This window comes from Balaenoptera ricei, chromosome 5, assembly GCF_028023285.1.
Source record: "Balaenoptera ricei isolate mBalRic1 chromosome 5, mBalRic1.hap2, whole genome shotgun sequence".
Lineage (NCBI taxonomy): Eukaryota > Metazoa > Chordata > Mammalia > Artiodactyla > Balaenopteridae > Balaenoptera > Balaenoptera ricei.
In genome coordinates this window covers 858362-878129 of record NC_082643.1, presented here as the reverse complement: position 1 = coordinate 878129, position 19768 = coordinate 858362, and the positions used below count along the sequence as shown (strand labels likewise).

The following is a 19768-nucleotide window of genomic DNA, read 5'->3' as shown; positions in this document are numbered from 1 at the left end:
TACAAAGGCTGAAAAATAACATCTTTTCTCATATCAAAAAACGTTGTTAAAAGTGTTTTATTTTTTAAAAAATCTCAGCCTTAATGTAAAATATACTGCGTATTTTTGTCAGGCAGTTAGTTCACAAAAGCATACCAATTTTTGAAATAAACTGCACAAATCCAGATCTGATATTTTTAGTGGTTTTATTCTTTATATAGAGAACTCTCCTTCTTGAGTATAATATTACTTGTAATCCGTACTTTTTTAAATGGTTATAAGATTTGAGGATTTTCTTTTTCTCCAAACTGGTTAACATTCTGAAGGGTGATTAAACTACTGCCGCTTTCTTTCAGGATGGTTTTATTGAATATTATATTTTTAAAGAGCTTTAATCTAAGCTTTCTGATCAGAAGTAGTAATCATATTTTCAACAATTTATTTGCTCTCATTTTCAGTTTAATGACTGATCATAATCAGTTTAGATGAAAAGAAATAGATGTTAGCGCTACCGTACCACTTGACTCAGTGTATTTCGATCTTCTTTGTTGCCTGAAAAGGGGAGGGTGCGGGGTTGAATGAACTGAAGGCTCCTTTAATACCCAACAATCCCATGCAGCTCATCTTAAGTTACCTCCACATTTGTTCTATTATTTGTATGATTTTAATGTTTCTTTTTTTAAAAATCCAAAATTATTTTTTTAATCTTTTTACATTTTTGATTGACATACAGTTGATTTACAATGTTGTGTTAATTACTGCTCTACAGCAAAGTGATTCAGTTACACACACACATATATATATTTTTTTTTAATATATTCTTTTCCATTATGGTTTATCACGGGATATTGAATCTAGTTCCCTGTGTTGCTTTTTCAATATGTATAATCGCTGGCACCTGTTGGATAGCACATATTTTTTTATTCTTATTAGTAAAATCATCCCCGGAGAGGAAAGCATGAGAGAGAGGGTAAGTACGGCGGCCACTTTGTGACCCCACCGTGTGTTCTCCTGAGCGGCCTTCTTGTGAAGGACGCGTGGGGAGTGAAGGGGCGGCCGTGCCGGAGCCAGGGCTTCCGTGGGGCAGGCTCAGGGGACACTGGAAGCCCGAGGTGCCACTGAGGAATGCATGACTGATCGCCAAAGAGTTATTAATTATGCAGGGTGCAGAGAACAAAGCAACTCAGTGAACATTGGCTCCGGGGCAGAAAGGACGGGGGGTTTCCTTCCCTTCTGGATATGCCAGTAGGTTTATCACCGTTACTGTCTTGTCAAGGAATGTCTTACCAGAAGGCCAGATTTGCTTTTATGTTCAGGTTAGGAAAAATTCCAGCTAACTCTCAAACAAGGCATCAAATTCATTGGTTCACTTTCTTTGGGAAAAGAGCAGGGGGGCTGGAATAAAAATACTCAGAACAATATCCTAACACAGATGCCTTAGGAAAGAAAGTGTCAGAATGTATTCAGGATTTTTAAAAATCGCAAATCTTCGTAACAAACTGCACTGCATTCCTATGTTACTGTATTAAACCGATTTGAACAAGGAAAAAATTAGGTTTAAACCTTTCAGAATAAAATTCTATTTACCTTCAGAGAGAATTAAAAGAAAAATGTGTTCTTAGAATTTTTTCTGTAGCAGAGAATAGAAGTATTTCAAGTATTGTATGTCTATACTGGAGTCTGAAACATGTTGGAATGATTTGATTTTTATTAAAATATACAATGTACTTGTATATTTATGCAGGGAGTCTTGAGGTGACAGTATTTTCTTGCATCAAAGAAATTATACAATTGCTGCAGAGACTAAACTCTTACTTGCCCAAGAGCTGTTAAATATATTTTTCTACCCACCCTCTACTCCATGGACACAGAGCTCCCTTTCACGTGAAGGGCATGGGCTGTCTTCCATTTCTGCTGATTCTTTTCGTTCCAGTTAATTCCTAGCTATCTAAGAAGGAATTTCACAGATAGAATGATTTGTAGTTGGAAAGAAAAAGGCAGTTGTTACAACTGCAGGAATGGTAAAAGGCAGGCAGATCATTTTAAGTTGATGTGCAAGTGGGCTGTAAATTAGAATTTAGGTGAATTAAAAGTTTGAAGTTTGATTCATATTTTACATCGAAAGCCACAAAGTTTTGGAAGTTTAGGGTTAATACAACAACCTAAACCCAATGGAGAGAACTGCTCTCTAGAAATAAGTTTGTTACAATTTAAAACGATAAAAGAAATAGTTTTTCTTCAATATCCCCATCCATGTTCCTGTTAATTCTTTCAACATTTGTTGAAGAATATGTGATGAGGTATTTTGTTATGGGAGAATTCAGAGGTGTATATGGCATTGCCCTGTGTTTCCGAGAACCTTGCTTGTTCTGAAGAAGAGATACATACTGTATACCTATACAAATACAGTGTGTCAGTATGTCCTATCATCAGTGGTTTGGAAAGATTTTGAGAAGGAAGAGAGGTGATTGTTGAGAGCAGAGGATGTCGTAACTCTTAGATGAAAGAGAAAAAAACTAAACAAGCAAACAAAAACCCTGGGAGTTACCTAGTATAAATTCGATAACAACTGTATGATAAATACCTCTCAAGAGCTTATTAAAATGTATGTTTTCAGATGTCAGAGATTATGATTCTCTGGTTCTGGAGTGGTTCCCAGTTATCTGTATTTTCATCAAATATGCTTATATATTATGCTCCAAGACGTTCTCGCATTGAATTAGGGGGAAGAAATTTCTCTAAACTATAAACTGAGCAGGATACAGAGAGTTTTACTAAAGATGTTGGGGAAATATTTTTTATATTCAAACTAGGATGAATATTTTATGGAACAGATTGGAGACTCTGCTTTTGTATTTTATAGCTAACATGCCCATGCGTTCTCTATTTTTCAGGACTGCAGAAAAGAGTGGGACTTACTTTTAGATGGATAGATTTCAGATTTTTTTTCAAATTATTCCAATGAGAATTTTATTTTACTTTTTTATGATTTCAGTTTGTAGTACTTGCCTTTATTGTACCGACTTTTCTAAGCTGTAGATCAAAGCCTATCAATTCTGTCAATTGTCAGTGTTTGTTCCCCGTGGAACTAGGATACATGACCACCTGCCATCTTTTCTGGGTCAACACTAGCTTGTCTGGTAATTCACGGGTGGCCAAGGGCCAGCAGGGAGGCACCATTCCGGACAACGTATTCTTCTGTTGTTGGTTGTGATGGGTGTCATGAGACAATGTCAGTAAAACAAGACAGTTCCAGCCATCAAGAAGTGTTCTTTCTTTCTCCTCACTCTGTTTTTTTAACATGTAATTTTAATTTTTGTCAGAGTTACACTTGCACATAGCTTTGAAAGGCGACTCTTTTTCTTAAGCTAGTTACAGACATAGCAGTTGCCCCCTGCTGCCCCCTTCCCCTGCCCCGACTGTTGTCCTTTGGCGGCAGGTACTTCTGGTTCTTTTAACTGATGCTCTTAGAATTGACCTTCAGACCTTCAGGTCAAAGGCTTTTGTCGCTCCTTCTGGCTTCTTTGGTTTTAAGAATCGTCTGTGGACGTCATTGACGTCATGCTCTGGGAGGTGAGACCTTCACTCTTTTTCACTGTCCTGCCTTCACAGGCCCCTTCCCATCCATCCCCCCGTCCTCCGTTAGATCCTAATTATATCAAGATCCAAATGCACCCCGTGCATCCTGGTGGCCACGCAGCCATTTCTCACAGCTGAGCCATGAAGTATGCCGTGACTACATTTCCTTTCCTGCCCTCTGTTTTGTTTTATTCTCCCTGGAGCTGTGTCATTTTGCGCTGTGCTGAGCTTTCTGTATATTTATCACTGATTCATCCCCCAATCATTCCTCAGATTGTGTGAATCTCCTCTCAGTGCACTCAGATGCACTAGGGTTCCTAATCATTTCATCTTTGGGAAGAAACCCCTGCAGAAACAGTCGGTCTGCTTCCCTCTGGGCTGGTTGCCCTTCACCTGCTGCACAGCCATCATCCTTGGGGTCCCCCTCCATCCCCGCCCTGAGCATCCCCTTTGCGGTTGTCTTGAATTAGATCCCTTGTTTGTACCATCGTTTGTCTTCCTCTCTCTTAGTTTACTTCCTTATTTGGGAAGGCAGTAAAACCCCCATGACGTTACTGAGAAAAAGGAGTATCACAGAGAAAGATTTTGTGACCTCGCGTAACTGAAGATGCCTTGATCTAACCCTCAAACTTGAATTCTTAGCGCAGTCTAGAATGTGAGTTGGCCCCTTCGAAGCTGACTGGACATTGTGTGCATGTGATTGGCTTGCTGATTAGGGTGTTTACTGCCATGTGAGTAAAGGCGGGTCAGTCCCCTGAAAAGCCCCCGATTCTCCTCGCCTCTCAGCTGAGGGTGTGATCCTGGCTCCCAGCTCTGCGGACTCAGAGCTGAGAGCCAACAGCGTTAAGTATAAAGGTTTTTATTCCGCCTCCTCCTCACACCACGTTCAGAATAACATCGCTGCCCCCTTCTCTGCTTGGCTTCCCCAGGCCATAAATGCTCAGTTTTATCCTGTTCAGGGTGCAAGTCCGAGCAGGGACTATGTCCCTCTCTGCCCCAGCGGGGAAGTGGTTCTGGGGTGTCTGACGGCTTCACGATCTCCAGCCCGTCCCCCTGTGTGCCACCTCCCTGTCGTGACCACGTCCACAGGTACCTGACGCCCCCATGCCAGAGCCTTTGCGTGGTTCTGCTGTGTCAGTCAGGTTGCTTCTTGGCTTTGTCTCCTGCAGGTCCCCCGATGCAAGGACGACACATCCACCTGCGTGTTGCTTTCAGAATGTTACCGCAGTCGGCTCCTTTCCAGTTTTCTTTGGCCTTAACAATTATGCATTTAAAAAATACCTTTAGAACAGAGCTAAAATCACCATCTTTTCATTTTTTTCTTTTATTTATATAGCAATGTCCTTATTAAAGACTAAGGTGTTATTTGCTTAAGAAAATATTCAGAAACTCTGCACGCTATGGAAGACACACTGTGTGCCAGGTGCCATGCCCTGTAACTGGTTTTCAGGAATTGTTACCAAACACAAGTGTTTGGGCCCAATGCACAGTGAGACAAAACAAACCAAAACATTGGTGTTTGGAGCAGAGAAAAGTTTATCGCAGGGCCATGCGAGGAGACGGGTGGCTGGTGCCCAAAAGTCCCCGAACTCCCCCAAGGGTTTCAGCAAAGCATTTTAAAGGCCAGGTCAGGGAGGGGCGTGGTTGGTTGTTGCGGACTTACTGGTGGCGGCATCCTTTGTCCTTGCAGCTGTGCATGTAGGTCAGGTCATGATGTTTCTATAAACCTCCAACAAAATGAATGCTATTCTCTGTTCTGCAACTTTTTGTCTCAGATGAATGAAAAGTGTTATGCCCTTAAAGGTCAGAGCCTTGAGAATGGGCTGTCCTGTATATTTCAGGCTGTAGGCAACATTCTTAACTTGTAGCAAAAGCAACAAAACACAAAGAATAAAGTAAAAGAAACAGATCCAATATGGAGTCAGATATCTTCTTCCCTATTACACAATGACTCTCGGTTATCCCCCCAGGCCAGATAAAATAAGCCCACATAGAAGTCGCTTTGCATGATTATGCTAATATTATGTTTACCTTTTTAAAGTTGGACAGGCAGAGAGGACTTGTTCAGCTATTTACCTTTTCCTGAACTATGTTTCAGTATTAGTGTCCTGTCTAGTAGTAACCACTAGGACACCAACCGTGATTCATTCTTTTTCTTTTTTTAATTGGAATATAGTTGCTTTACAATGTTGTGTTAGTTTCTGCTGTACAATGAAGTGAATCAGCTATATGTATGCACATCTCCCCTCCCTCTTGGACCTCCGTCCCCCCACCATCCCACCCACCTAGGTCACCAGAGAGCACCGAGCCGAGCTCCCTGTGCTCTACAGCAGGTTCCCACTAGCTATCTGTTTTACACATGGTAGTGTATATATGTCAATCCTAATTGCCCAATTCGTCCTAAATAGACATTTCTCCAAAGAACACATACAGATGGCCAAGAGGCACATGAAAAGGTACTCAACATCACTAATTATTAGAGAAATGAGGTATCACCTCACACCAGTCAGAATGGCCATCATCAAAAAATCTAGAAACAATAAATGCTGGAGAGGGTGTGGAGAAAAGGGAACCCTCTTGCACTGTTGGTGGGAATGTAAACTGATACAGCCATTATGGAGAACAGTATGGACGTTCCTTAAAAAACTAAAAATAGAACTCCCATACGACCCAGCAATCCCACTACTGGGCATATACCCTGAGAAAACCGTAATTCAAAAGGACACATTCATTGCAGCACTATTTACAATAGCCAGGATATGGAAGCAACCTAAGTGTCCAACGAGAGATGAATGGATAAAGAAGATGTGATTCATTCTTTAGACGTGTCAGTTTTAACCAAACAGCTCATAGGACCCATACATTTGAGGAAATGCTATCCTTAAGAAGAGTCTTCAGGGGGCTTCCCTGGTGGCGCAGTGGTTAAGAATCCTCCTGCCAATGCAGGGGACACGGGTTCGAGCCCTGGCCCGGGAAGATACCACATGCTGTGGAGCAACTAAGCCCGTGTGCCACAACTACTGAGCCTGTGCTCTAGAGCCCATGAGCCACAACTACTGAGCCCGCGCACCTAGAGCCCGTGCTCCGCAACAAGAGAAGCCACCGCAATGAGAAGCCCGTGCACCACAACAAAGAGTAGCCCCCACTCGCCGCAGCTAGAGAAAGCCTGTGCGCAGCAACGAAGACCCAACACAGCCAAAAATATAAATAAATAAATAAATAAAATATAATAAAAGAAGAGTCTTCAAATATTCACTTATTTGAGTTACGCTGTTAAAGTATTTGAATGCTTCAAACACTAAACCCAGAACTTTAAAGTTCTTACCTATTCCTTTAACTAAGATGACATACTTGTATTGTTATTTATTTAAGATTACTTTAAAACCACATGAACCTGATTTTATATATCATATAACCTTCAATTTTTACATCCTCTGACAGTCTTAGAACAAAACTAAAGGGTCAGTGTGATTAGTGTTATGTACTTCTGAAGAGGTCGATTTTTTTTTTTAATTGAAGTATAGTTGATTTACAATGTCGTCCTAGTTTCAGGTGTACAGCGCAGTGATTCAGTTATACGTGTGTGTGTGTGTGTGTGTGTGTGTGTGTGTGTGTGTATTCTTTTTCGGATTCTTTTCCCTTATTCTTATAAAATATCAAGTGTAGTTCCCTGTGCAGAGGTTAATTTTTGAAAGTCAAGTATATTTTAAACATATTTTGGAAAGGAGGTTCTCAAGGATGTCATCTTGGAGGAAGCTGAATCAGGCAGAAGAGAATGAACACATGTTGGCGGCTGGCGCTTTTATGTCATTGAATCCCCATACTGTGGTATTACCACCATTTTACAGATTATGACTCAGAGAAGTGAGGATGTTAAGTAGGGTTTTCCTCACTCTAGTTAAAGCCAGGCTGCTTCTGCGCTGGTTTGGGAAATATATTAGGAAGATCACTAAGGAGGGAAGAGCAAATGTTTTCCTGTTTAAACACCTAAGTTTTATTCCTGCTGATTATGATGTCATGGCTTGTTTAGGAACTTTGAGAAGCTGGTGACCTAAATTAGAATTTGCCAATGTTGTAAAAATGATAGTGGTAATCAATATTGAGGGTTATTGTACTTTCTCCACACAGATACCTTTAAAATGCAAGCAAGACATATAAGCTCCTTTAAAAGTCACTTTCAAAGTAAAGGCAATGTTACAAAAAAAAAAAAAAGGTGAAAATGCCTATGGAGTTAATAATTTCACTTATCCATCAAATTCAATTGCTATTGAAAAATTACAGTTGCCTGTAAGTACCCTAGCAATCTTTTCAGCTCCAAGGAATTTTTCAGAATTTCATCATGAAGGAAACTTTGAAGGCTAAAATTGATACAAAGAAATAGGAAAATGAAGTTGGAAAACAACCATAACAAGGTGAACGAGACTCCACTGAAAGTCTCCTATGAAGCACCTACTCAGTGAATCCCACTGAAATAAAAAAGACCCAGAGCATTTTTAGTTTGAAATTTTGCAATTTGTGCACAGTGTCTGAAATACAGCAGACATTTGATAAGATTTAAAATGAATGGAAGAGGAAACGCTCACGTAAGCACTAGTATGCATAGGGAATGCCATTTCGCAGCTGTTTGCGGGGTGGTTACTTGAAGGCCACCAAAGGCCCGGTGAACAGAGAGGAAATTCAGGGACCTAAATGTCTTGGTGTCTTGGCCCCAGAACAGAGGTCCTGCATCTGGCTAGGTGTTTCCACTTTAGAGAAGTGAGTCCGTTTTTAAATGATAATGGAAAAGAATATGAAGAAGAATGAATATATGTGCATAACTGAATCACTTTGCTGTACAACAGGAATTAACACAACATTGTAAATCAGCTATACTTCAATAAGATAAATTGAAGTACACACTGTACACACTGCTATATTTAAAATGGGACCTACTGTATAGCACGGGGAGCTCTGCTCAATATTCTGTAATCACCTAAATGAGAAAATAATTTGAAAAAGAATAGATACCTATATATGTATGACTGAATCACTTTGCTGTACACCTGAAACTAACACAACATTGTTAATCAACTAGACTCCAATATAACATAAAAAGTTTTTTAAAATGTAAGTCAGCTTTTGTTTTAGTGTGAGTAAAACTAACACTATTTACTTTACTTTAGTGGAAGTAAAACTTCCTCTATTATGGAAATACCTGCCTGGTACCTTTCCCTGTGTTTCTCCACTGCAGGTAGTTATTCAGAAGCTGGATTAAGGCTGTCATCTGCCTTAAAATACTATGTGAATTATTTTAAGTACTCCCAAAGCAGGTTTGCTTAAGAAAGCTAAGATGTCTATTAAAAACTTTTCTTTTTTTCCTCTGGAAGAATAATAGAAAAGGCATTGAAGTGGCAATTATCTTAAGACTCTAAAATAAAATCTGAGATAGGAATAGGAAGTAAGCTTGGATAGCTCCAGGTCAGCCTGTGCAAGTGTCTTAATACCGTCTCTGAAATTGTGCTTTTAAATTTCACAGGGTCGCTAAAGAGGAAATGCCTTTTTCCAGAAGAATAACATTCTGATACAGCTTGAAAAAAAAGGCATTTTCCCGCCGGGTATAAGTTAATGAAATAGCATTAAGTATAATTAGTCGTTTTAGGAGAAGACATGTGAAATACACAGAATTGTTCCAGAAACAGAAAGACACTGCATGCCAAAACTTGACTTGCAGTGCTCGAGTGAGGCAATGTGAAAATATATGACACGTCTTTTGGATGAGATTCTTTAGAAGTCATCTCAAACATTCTGACAGAAATATTTTCCTTTCTTTTTGGAAGATGATGAGTGATGCTTTGTGGTATTCTAATCCCATTACTGGTAAAAGTAATACAAAGAACTCCCGAATCCACCCAGGCCTGCAGTGTTTTGTTTTAAAGTCGGGGGGTCCCTTTCAGACCTGGTCTTCTGCAGGGAGCTGACTTTGCCCTGAATTTCACGTTTGCGTGCCACTTAGTCACCTCGTGGAACTCCAAAAAAGTTTCGTATTTTGTGACTCGATGTCAAGAAGGGTACGTTTGCCTAAGTCTATAATGGTGATGATACTGATTGAGAATTGTGCGTTCCTACTGGGTATTTAAATTGGTCTCCCCAAATCTTGAGATCATGCTTTTCGTTTATCCTCAGGTGACGTTTTCTCTTCCGATAGAGTTCCTTGTTACATAAAAAGCCTTCACTGTTGCCCCTGGCTTGCCATAAATGGCATAAATGGTGTGGCATCATTCCACGCTGGAGCAGTTTAAGGAAATGTAACTCTTTGAAAGCACCGTCTTGGACCTTCCGTTGGGGCCCTCATGTGTCTGGTTTTCACTTCTTTATATTGTGAGGTGCGGCAATTTAGCTTAAGTAAAAGGGTTCAGTCATTTGACTTGAAGGTAAATGGAATTTTGTATTTTAACTGTAATTTTGTATCAAGCTGATTTAAAAAACTCCAGTCTACCGACATGAATAATCGTAGTACGAACCATTTCTGTAACATCTGCTACTGTATTGGATTCTTGATATATGTCATCTCGTGTCTTTTTTTTGGCTGCACACCATAGCTTGAGGGATCTTAGTTCCTCAACCAGGGAAGGAAGCCAGGCCCCGGCAGTGAAAGCACGGAGTCCTAACCACTGGACCGCCAGGGAATTCCCTCACTTATTCTTTATAATAACTATGGGAAATGATTCCCATTTCAACTGCGAGGAAGCATGCCCAGAAAGAACGCAGCTTGCCTAAGGTTCAGAGCAAATAAACAGGAAAAAATGATAGTCAAACCATGAATTTCAACCATAGTACGTGATATCCCCTAATCAACTTTTGCTCAGTAAGAACTTTTTTAACATTTTATTTTGAGATAATTGTACATTGACATTCATCTGTAAGAAAGGTCCTGTACACCCTTCACCTGGTTTTCCCCAAGGGTAGCTTCGTGCATGACGGTACATGGAACAATGTCACAACTTAGCAAGTGACACTGTTACAGCCCACCGACCTCAAGAAGGAATTTTTGACTGAAAATACACAACACTGTAGTAGGTATTACGTGAAAGTGCTATATGAAAAGACTTTTAGAAATAAAAGCTAAAAGGGCATTTGATTAATAGACAGTTTTAAAAATGGCTCAATCAAGAAAGAGCACATATTTTTGTATCACGAAATGGCTTCAGAACGTCAGCTTCGGTCGTGAGAAGAATTTCTGTTCTGAACTAGGTGATCTTATGATCTTCATCTGAAACTCTGTAGTGTGGTGCAGAACCGTTTTTGCAGCATTGTAGAGTGGAACATCTATCATAGATTAAAGCTTATAAAATCAAAAGTAATACCACAAATCACCCCTCTGGATGTGGGATTCAGAGTGAACGTATGAAACGTAAATAGTCACTATAAATAAATCCATGAATAAGGGTCTGCTGCCTCTGAGACAGAGATTAATGAAGTTTTAGGATGCTGAGAGCTCAAGATATAATCTATAGCTTTAAACTGATGTCAAGATTCAGAACTGATTGCTTTAAAAGCCCTTCATCTCTCCAGAAGAGATTGATGACTTCAGTGCTACTAGGTCTCTTCTCATGCGAAATCTGTATAATGCGGTTCCAACAGGTATGGTATGTGGGAGTATTTACATAGTAAATGTAACTGTACAATATGTAAAAGTTAAACTATTACAAAAGCAAGATATAGTAACATGTGATATTTTCCAGGTATTTTTAAATTTTAGAATTCTGTGGAATGCAGCTCCTGAATGCGTTGGGGGCTCGTCCATTAGTTGAGCTCAGAAGGAGAGTCCTAACAATGATACACATATTCTGTAAGCATTTAATTTTCTAAATTTTTAAATTTTTAAAAATTTATTTTATTGAAGTATAGTTGATTTACAATGTTCTGTTAATTTCTGGTGTACAGCAAAGTAATTCAGTTATACATATAGATATGTAGATATAGATATATAACTTCTTCATATTCTTTTTCCTATTCTTTTCCATGACGGTTTATCACAGGACATTGAATATAGTTCCCTGTGCTATACAGTAGGACCTTGCTGTTTATCCTGTAAGCATTTAATTTTAATTTCACTACTTTTTATTTAAGCCAAGACCTTTTATTTAAGTAAGGATATGCTACTTGGAAACTTGTTGTATTTCTTTCAAAAATCATAGCTGTAATGACTTAATGTTGACTTTCAGTTTGTATGTCTTTAAGTAAAAAATGAGAAGTCAAAGGTAGCTTTCAATGCAATCTAAGTGCAGAATTCCACTAAGCTGTTGTGTGGTTTTTCCCTCCTAAATGTTCGTTTTCTCTCTCATACCTACTTGAATAGCAACTTTGTATAGTAACTCATTTTGGATGGAATCCTTCCCAATTACCTAAGTTTGCAAAGAGACAACTGCTCTGTTTGATTGGGTTACATAATATTTAAATAAGGAGCATTACAGTAACAGGTACTACTGATAGAAGTAGTTTGGGGAACAATACAGCTGTCTCTTGGTAGGTGTAGAATCCAACTGGAAAGAGCAGAAAGGATGCCAGGAGCGTTCATTTAGTTGTGGACGTCATCGGTCGGCGTGCTTTGCGTGACAGGAAAGCTACCTAAACCAGGAGGCCAGTTGAGTGAAGGTCAGTTACGATAAGGACTCTCATCCTTTGTTCAGTTTGGATATTGACACTGCCTGATAGCGTGTCATTGGGAAATTGTAAAGTAAATGACTGTGGCCAGTAGAAATGTAGGTGGTAACTGTGTCTTCGTATGGCTGTCAGAGTGGGAACAACACGCCTGGCACAAATTAGACATTTAACGCATTTTTATTCTCTTCCGTAATTTTTCCTGTGATGTAGCTTTGCTGTTTTTCAAGCTGCAGAGAAGAGCATGGCATCTGGAAGTTACTTAGTTTGAAGGAGTGAGTTTCCGACTAGTGAGATATCCTCTATAGAGAACTCCCGACGAAGATTTAGGAAGAGATGTTTTTATCTTACTGAAAACGTAAAAGAGCTTATGAAAAATATTAGATATTTACCAAAGTAAAGGGGGATCAGGCTTTCCTTTTCCTCCCTCCCTCTTTCCTTCCTTTTTCTTTCTTACTGTCTTTTTCTTTCCTTCTTTTTCTTTCTTTCCTTCCTTCCTTCCTTCTTTCTTTTTCTTTCTTTCTTTCTTTCTTTCTTTCTTTCTTTCCTTCTTTCTTTCTTTCCTTCCTTCTTTCTTTCTTTCTTTCTTTCTTTCTTTCTTTCTTTCGCTCTCTCTTTCTTCCTTCCTTCCTTCCTTTCTTTTCCTTCCTTCCTTCCTTTCTTTCTTTCTTTCTTTCTTTCTTTCTCTCTCTTTCTCTCTTTCTCTCTTTCTTTCCTCTTCCTAAATGCTCCTTATCCTAAACAACTGCTTGACTTTTGTTATTTTCAAAGTTAGTATTTCAGAATTTTGTCTATACTTTCTCACTCTTTCCTCACTTGGGAAAATGCCATTTTGTTGTTGTTGTTGTTGTTTCGTTTTGTTTTTCAACTCTTCTGTAAGTTAACCCGACTTTTTGGCCTTCCATTTCTTTTTTTTAAAGAATGCTAGTTAAATGTACTAAATCAGTTTCACAACCCACTAAACACGTCACAACTTGAGTTGGAGAAATCTGGCCTCGATTGTAAAGGATGCATCATTTCTAGATGGAAGAGTAGGGCTTTGGACCATTTTACTCACCTTCCTGGGAAAGTACCATATTATGCTAAAATATGTAAGAATTCATTCTTAAAATCCCCAAAATTGATGTTAAAGAACGCTTTCCATGATCCCCTGCAAAACGTACCATGGATTTTGGGAAACGGAGACTCAAGGTCTTTCATCAGTGTTGACCCGTTGAAAAGTTACTCCTTTGGGAGATTGTGCTTGATGGTGACTTCTCAGAATTGTACTGACACCTGAGTGACGATAGGAACTATGGATTGAATGCTTGCCTGTAGTCCACGGTATTTAAATGCACAGCTTGTTTGCGACGATGCACTATTGGTTTAGTTTGCTTCCGCGCTTGGCTTTTGAAGAGCTCATCCATCTTCAAGTGCAGGAATTTAGGGTTCACTTAGCAGTTTCTGAATCAGCAGTCTGGGGCCCACCTGCCCCCCGCGACTGTTTGGTGCCGACGGCCATCAGCACGGGGGAAGGACATGGCTTCTTGCACACGCTGCAGTTCTCTGTGAGTTTTCAGTGACACCAGAGCAGAGGCTGGAGCTGGGATGGGAAGCTGTCTCAGGGCCGACTCATGAAGATGGGGCTTGAATTAGTTCTCTGTGCCGTCCACGGTCCAACTGGAAACGCAGATGAAAGGTTTTGGAAAGCACCGTTTTTCATGGTTTAGACAGGTCTCTGGGCTTCCTGAGCTGTGCACATGACATGAAATGGGGCCTTTCATGGTATTTACTCTCTGTGTATTAATGACACTTCTGCTTGAAGATAAAGCGCTTTTGGTAAAAATAACTTGTCACTCAGTTGAGACATTTTGCTTGGAAGATGCTTTAGTTTCAAAATATTTCTCTGCTCATGTGTGCTCTTCTGTTTCCCTGCTCATCTGAGTTTTTCTAATTTTGATGGGTTGGTTTTTGTTTTTAAATCTTCTGCTCTGTGGTTTTTACCTTTGTCTTGCATCTGTGTAAGGTGTCTGTTACTAACATCTTTTATTACTTTTAGAACAATGTCTTATGTAATGCTAAATAATTAAAGCAAAATATTTTGCATGGAGTATGACTTTTAGGTCTTAATTCAATTCCAAATTGTCTCAAGCATCCCACAACATTGCCATTTTATTCTTGCTCTGAGTAAGTTGTATTCATAACAATGGTGTTTTTCTTTATATATTTGGATTATGGCTCCAGTGAAATCTGTATTTTTTCAATCTTTTATCCATATCTAAATCATACAGATATTAATACTTACTGAATCATTTTCCTATCAATGCTCTACTTTTGAGAACACATTAAAAATTTCAGTCTCTTGTCACATTTGTTTTAAGTATGGGCAAAGATGCTAGACTTTTTTTCTTGACCCTTGGGATTGAGAGGAAATATTTACAGATGTTAACCATGGTGAAACTGCTTTTCACATACCCCTTTTGATCTCTATGAATAATAAACGGGAGGGTTTCATTAGGCGTATCAAAGTTTCCAGGCCTTCCTAGAATAGATTTGAAAGTTGATGGCCAAATGGAGATTAGGCTTTCAGGCCCAAGACAGACAGGGTATTACATTGTTGCTACCGTAGCTATATGTACCACGTAGTGAATGCACATTTTTTTTTTTTTTTTTTTAAAGCTGCGTTTTATAGCTACTTTATTTATTTATTTATTTAGTTTTGGCTGTGTTGGGTCCTCGGTTCGTGCGAGGGCTTTCTCCAGCTGCGGCAAGCGGGGGCCACTCTTCACCGCGGTGCGGGGACCGCTCTTCATCGCGGTGCGCGGGCCTCTCACTATCGCGGCCCCTCCCGTTGCGGGGCACAGGCTCCAGACGCGCAGGCTCAGTAGTTGTGGCCCACGGGCCCAGCCACTCCGCGGCATGTGGGATCTTCCCAGACCAGGGCTCGAACCCGTGTCCCCTGCATTAGCAGGCAGATTCTCAACCACTGCGCCACCAGGGAAGCCCAATGCACATTTTTAATATGTTTTAAGACTTGCCTTTGTATTGCATCTGTGTAAAGTTACTGCTACTAACATACTTTACTACTTTTAGAACAATTCTGTTGGGCATTACATAATAGTTAATAATTAAAGCTAAATAATTAATACGTAAACCTTTGTTTTTAAGATTTATTTAACTGCTATAAAATCTTTGTTGGCACTGCTTTGTATTTAGTGGATTTTCCCTCAGTCAACATGTGAGTCAATTCTTTAGAACTCAAGCCTTATTTTAACTAACCCTTACTTATTAGGTCATTTTGTTTCATTTTTCAAATTATTTCCTGTTTTGCTTTTTGCTTTCCTAAAGCTGTTGTTACTATACTCTTGATAAAAAAGAAAATTCATTTTCGAGGCCTCTTGGCTTGGATGTTTTAAAGGCACGTCAAACTCAATGTGGTCATTTTTAAATTTCAAAGTTCCTTATAAATGTTTTGTTGATCTAAAACAAATAGATTTTTTCTTCCTGTGGGGCTAGGCTAGTTGTAGGGCATGAGACTTCCTTAGTTCTGCAGCAAAAATGGATGTATTTGGGATGACCAAAGAATTGCAACTGGGGTTCTGCAACCTTGGCAAGGCACACGCAGGTCCCTGCACAGCAAGGAGAGTAGACCTCTTTTAAAGAGGGGACAGGAAGCTGGGAGGGCTGTAGTAAGCCCAGAGACCATTGGACGAGCCGAGAGTTCCGAAGTGTCTTGGCTTTTCATTGGCTGAGCTCTTGCCAGGCGAGCCGGGGAGTCCTCTTCTTTTTGCTGGGCTAGGCTAGTTATAGGGCATGAGACTTCCTTCTTCCGGCCTTGTGACTCGATTTTAATTGAGGTTTCTTTTTTTTTTTTTTTTAACATCTTTATTGGAGTATAATTGCTTTACAACAGTGTGTTAGTTTCTGTTTTATAACAAAGTGAATCAGTTATACATATACATATGTTCCCATATCTCTTCCCTCTTGCATCTCTCTTCCTCCCACCCTCCCCATCCCACCCCTCTAGGTGGTCACAAAGCACCGAGCTGATCTCCCTGTGCTATGCGGTTGCTTCCCACTAGCTATCTATTTTACGTTTGGTAGTGTATATATGTCCATGCCACTCTCTCACTTTGTCACAGCTTACCCTTCCCCCTCCCCATGTCCTCAAGTCCATTCTCTAGTACATCTGTGTCTTTATTCCCATCTTGCCACTAGGGTCTTCATGACCTTTTTTTTTTTTCCTTAGAGTCCATATATGTGTGTTAGCATACTGTATTTGTTTTTCTCTTTCTGACTTACTTCACTCGGTATGACAGACTCTAACTCCATCCACCTCACTACAAATACCTCCATTTCGTTTCTTTTTATGGCTGAGTAATATTCCATTGTATATATGTGCCACATCTTCTTTATCCATTCATCCGATGATGGACACTTAGGTTGCTTCCATGTCCTGGCTATTGTAAATAGAGCTGCAATGAACATTTTGGTACATGACTCTTTTTGAATTATGGTTTTCTCTCTTCCTTAAAAAACTAAAAATAGAACTACCATACGACCCAGCAATCCCACTACTGGGCATATACCGTGAGGTTTCTGTTTATTAATTTTTATGGTATCACAAATTGAATGTAAACCATAATAATTCTACTTTTTTTTTTTTTTTGCAGGGATCACTACAGTTCATCTAAATGCCTTGCCCTGCACAACTGTCTTAGTCGCTATTGTAGTCTCTCTTCCTAGCAGGGTACCTGGCTCATAGAAAGCACTCCAAAATGTTAAGCGGATGAATGAGTGATAAATATCATCTTTCATGGGTGTTCTGGTGGCAGGAAGGTGTTCCCATGATAGCCAGTAGCAGCGTCGTGAGTAGCACTGGCTGGAAGGATGCCAGCCTCTGTATTCTGTTGCAAATAAAGCAAGTCCTGCAGCATGAAGCCAGGGAGGCATAGCCCTGGGCGCATTCAGAATGCTGATCCTGGGAAAAACCTTGGTGGCTTGCCCAAGAAATCACTGTCACTTTCAAGGTGTGAGACTGATGCTTACGTAGGAACTAAAGTTTAAAAGCGAGACAGGAAAAAAGATTCAGGCTATATGAAGTAATATAAAAATGTCCAAGTTCCTACCCTGTTAATTAACTGAATTGCTCATTTCTTAGTAAAGCACCATGGTATCTATACGGAGGTTAATATCATGTAAGTTTCCAGTCACACAATACTTTTACATGCATTAACATGTTTATTTTAACACAGGTAGCTGTGATTTTTAAAATCTCAATGAATAATTGGTGCAAATTCCTGTGCTTACTTCTTGAACTTAGTATTTTTATTTAGAAAGTTTGGGGTGGGTAGGATTTGCAGGACACAAAGCAATGGCTCCTGGTGGCCGACTTAGGGCAAAGATTCTTTGTATTATTAATATTTGAATATTTTTAGTCTAACCAAGTTCATAGAGTTTCAAACTTGGAAGACCCCTATATATTAATTTTGCATAACTTCCATCTGGTTCAAAAATTTTTTGTTTCCCAAACAAAATGACTTTGTGACTTTGACGCAAAACTTATGAATTCATTGTCTTTTAAGCTGTTGAGGCCACTCTGCTTTTAAACAGTATTGTTTTTAGAAATTTCTTTTTTATATTAAGCAAAATTCTTTGTTCTCTTAACTCCCTCTTACTGGTCCTAATCTTTCCTTTGAAACTGCATGCAATAATTTTATGACTTTCTCCATCACTAGTAATGCATAATCACCTGTTAGCTTATGAAATATACTTATGCACATTATCTGATTTGCGCTTCAAAACAACCCAGTAAATTAGGTAGCTGATGTATTATTATTATCCCTGGCACATAGACAAATACTCTAAAACACAGAGAAAATAAATAATTTGCTAATGATCACACCCACAAATAATACAGGGTGGATCCAGGTCCATGCCTAGATTTTTGGATTCAAAATTCCATGTTCTTTCCATGATGCTGTGTTGCCTCAAAATATCTTTTCCAGTCTTAAGTGATGTCTCCTATATTCACTGCTCCAGATGCTATAAAGCCTCAGCTTCTTCAGTTCCTCTGTTTTGTTAGTCATGCCTCAAGTGACCTAATTTTCAGTGAGAAAAACGTCAGTGGTTCTAGATGGTGTGCGTGTGTGTGTACTTATGTCCATGAAGAGCTTGCAAAAAGCCCACAGCCTTCTGGTGATTGTAATGTATTTTGTACTCATAACCAACCTTTGTACCCCCATCCCATGTAGATACTTTTGGTTTCTCTGAGTCTCTTGTCTTACGTAAAATTTTATATAAATATTTTTAAACGCCTATGTGTACATCATTGTGAAGAAGTATGGGCCTTACCCTTATTTTGTACATTACTCTTTAGTGAAATCAGAAAAACTTCTTTTCTGGACTGCTGTTTAAGATTCCTACATTTTTCTGTCTGCACTCTGTGTTGGGTTAGAGGGAAAACCTCACATCTGACCGACTTCATCCAGCTTGGCTAGCACAGGAAATCAGTGCTTTCAGGTGGCAGTAGTGCACTCAGTAAAACCCAAGTATTTCCAAAGTTCTCTGAGAAACTGCTTCACTCAGTTTCTGGATACAGGATTATGCCATGCTCTGAATATCAAAGAAAGAGGTTAGCCCAGCGTCAACAAATATATAATTCTATACTTTCAACCCCAGAACAAAACTAACCACTTCCTAGCCTGTGAGTTGCAGTAGCACAAGCTGAAACGACAGCTGATCAGCGCATCTAAACCACAGGTTTGCTGGGACCACTGTATAATTATTTCCATATATTCTGCATAAAATCATCAGAAGCAGGAAAGCATTTCCACATCAGTGACTAGGAAAGACATTTAGAAAGATAAATCGTTTTAAAGTAACCATTTGTGAAACACAGGAAAAAAAAAAGTGGCATCGTGTTCACTGCATGAATATTCATGTGATCAGACTTAAGTGAAAGTCTTTAAAGCTGATTTATCTCAAATTATACTGCTTATGTTCAAAGTTTCAAGCTCGCCATGAAGTTAATACTTTTAACCAGATACCCTTCTTTGAAGTGAATTGGTTAGAAAATGATTAAAATTAGAAATTGAATTTCAGCATTTTTTCACATTGAATAAGAGGTAACGTTGAATTCACAGTGATGACTAAATTAGCCAGATGCTTAATTCAATTAAGGAGTCTGGGCCTGGCTGAGCTTCTGATACTGAAATGTATGTTTTCATAAAAACTTCTTGTATCAGTTTGTCTTTAAAAATCTCTAAAATAGATAAGCTTCGACTCTTTGTTGAATCTTAGTCAAGTTCTTAAAGGGCCTCAGCGACAGCATTCTGAAGCTCAGGGCACCTGGGACGGGGCAGTGATTCTGGACCCGTGACGTTCTTCCCTGAGTTAACCGCTTCTTTGTGTCCTCTCTGCTCAGTGTTTGCTCCGGGCTGGTCTCCACCCGTATCAGCCCAGTGTGTGCCTACTTTGACCCCTTACTGGTGACTTTTGGCAAATGCACCTGACGTAAGAAAGCTCTGGAAACACCCAACCACAAGATCATGCCCCACGCCCTTCATGGAGTCCAGGAAGGAAACCCTGT

General features: G+C 39.5%; 1 protein-coding gene across 3 annotated transcripts in view; it reads left to right on the top strand.

The window, feature by feature from the left end:
• The window catches only part of PDGFC (platelet derived growth factor C), a 219344-nt gene that overhangs the window by 169274 nt on the left and 30302 nt on the right, over window positions 1–19768 (top strand). The gene's annotated exons all lie outside the window — the stretch shown is intronic.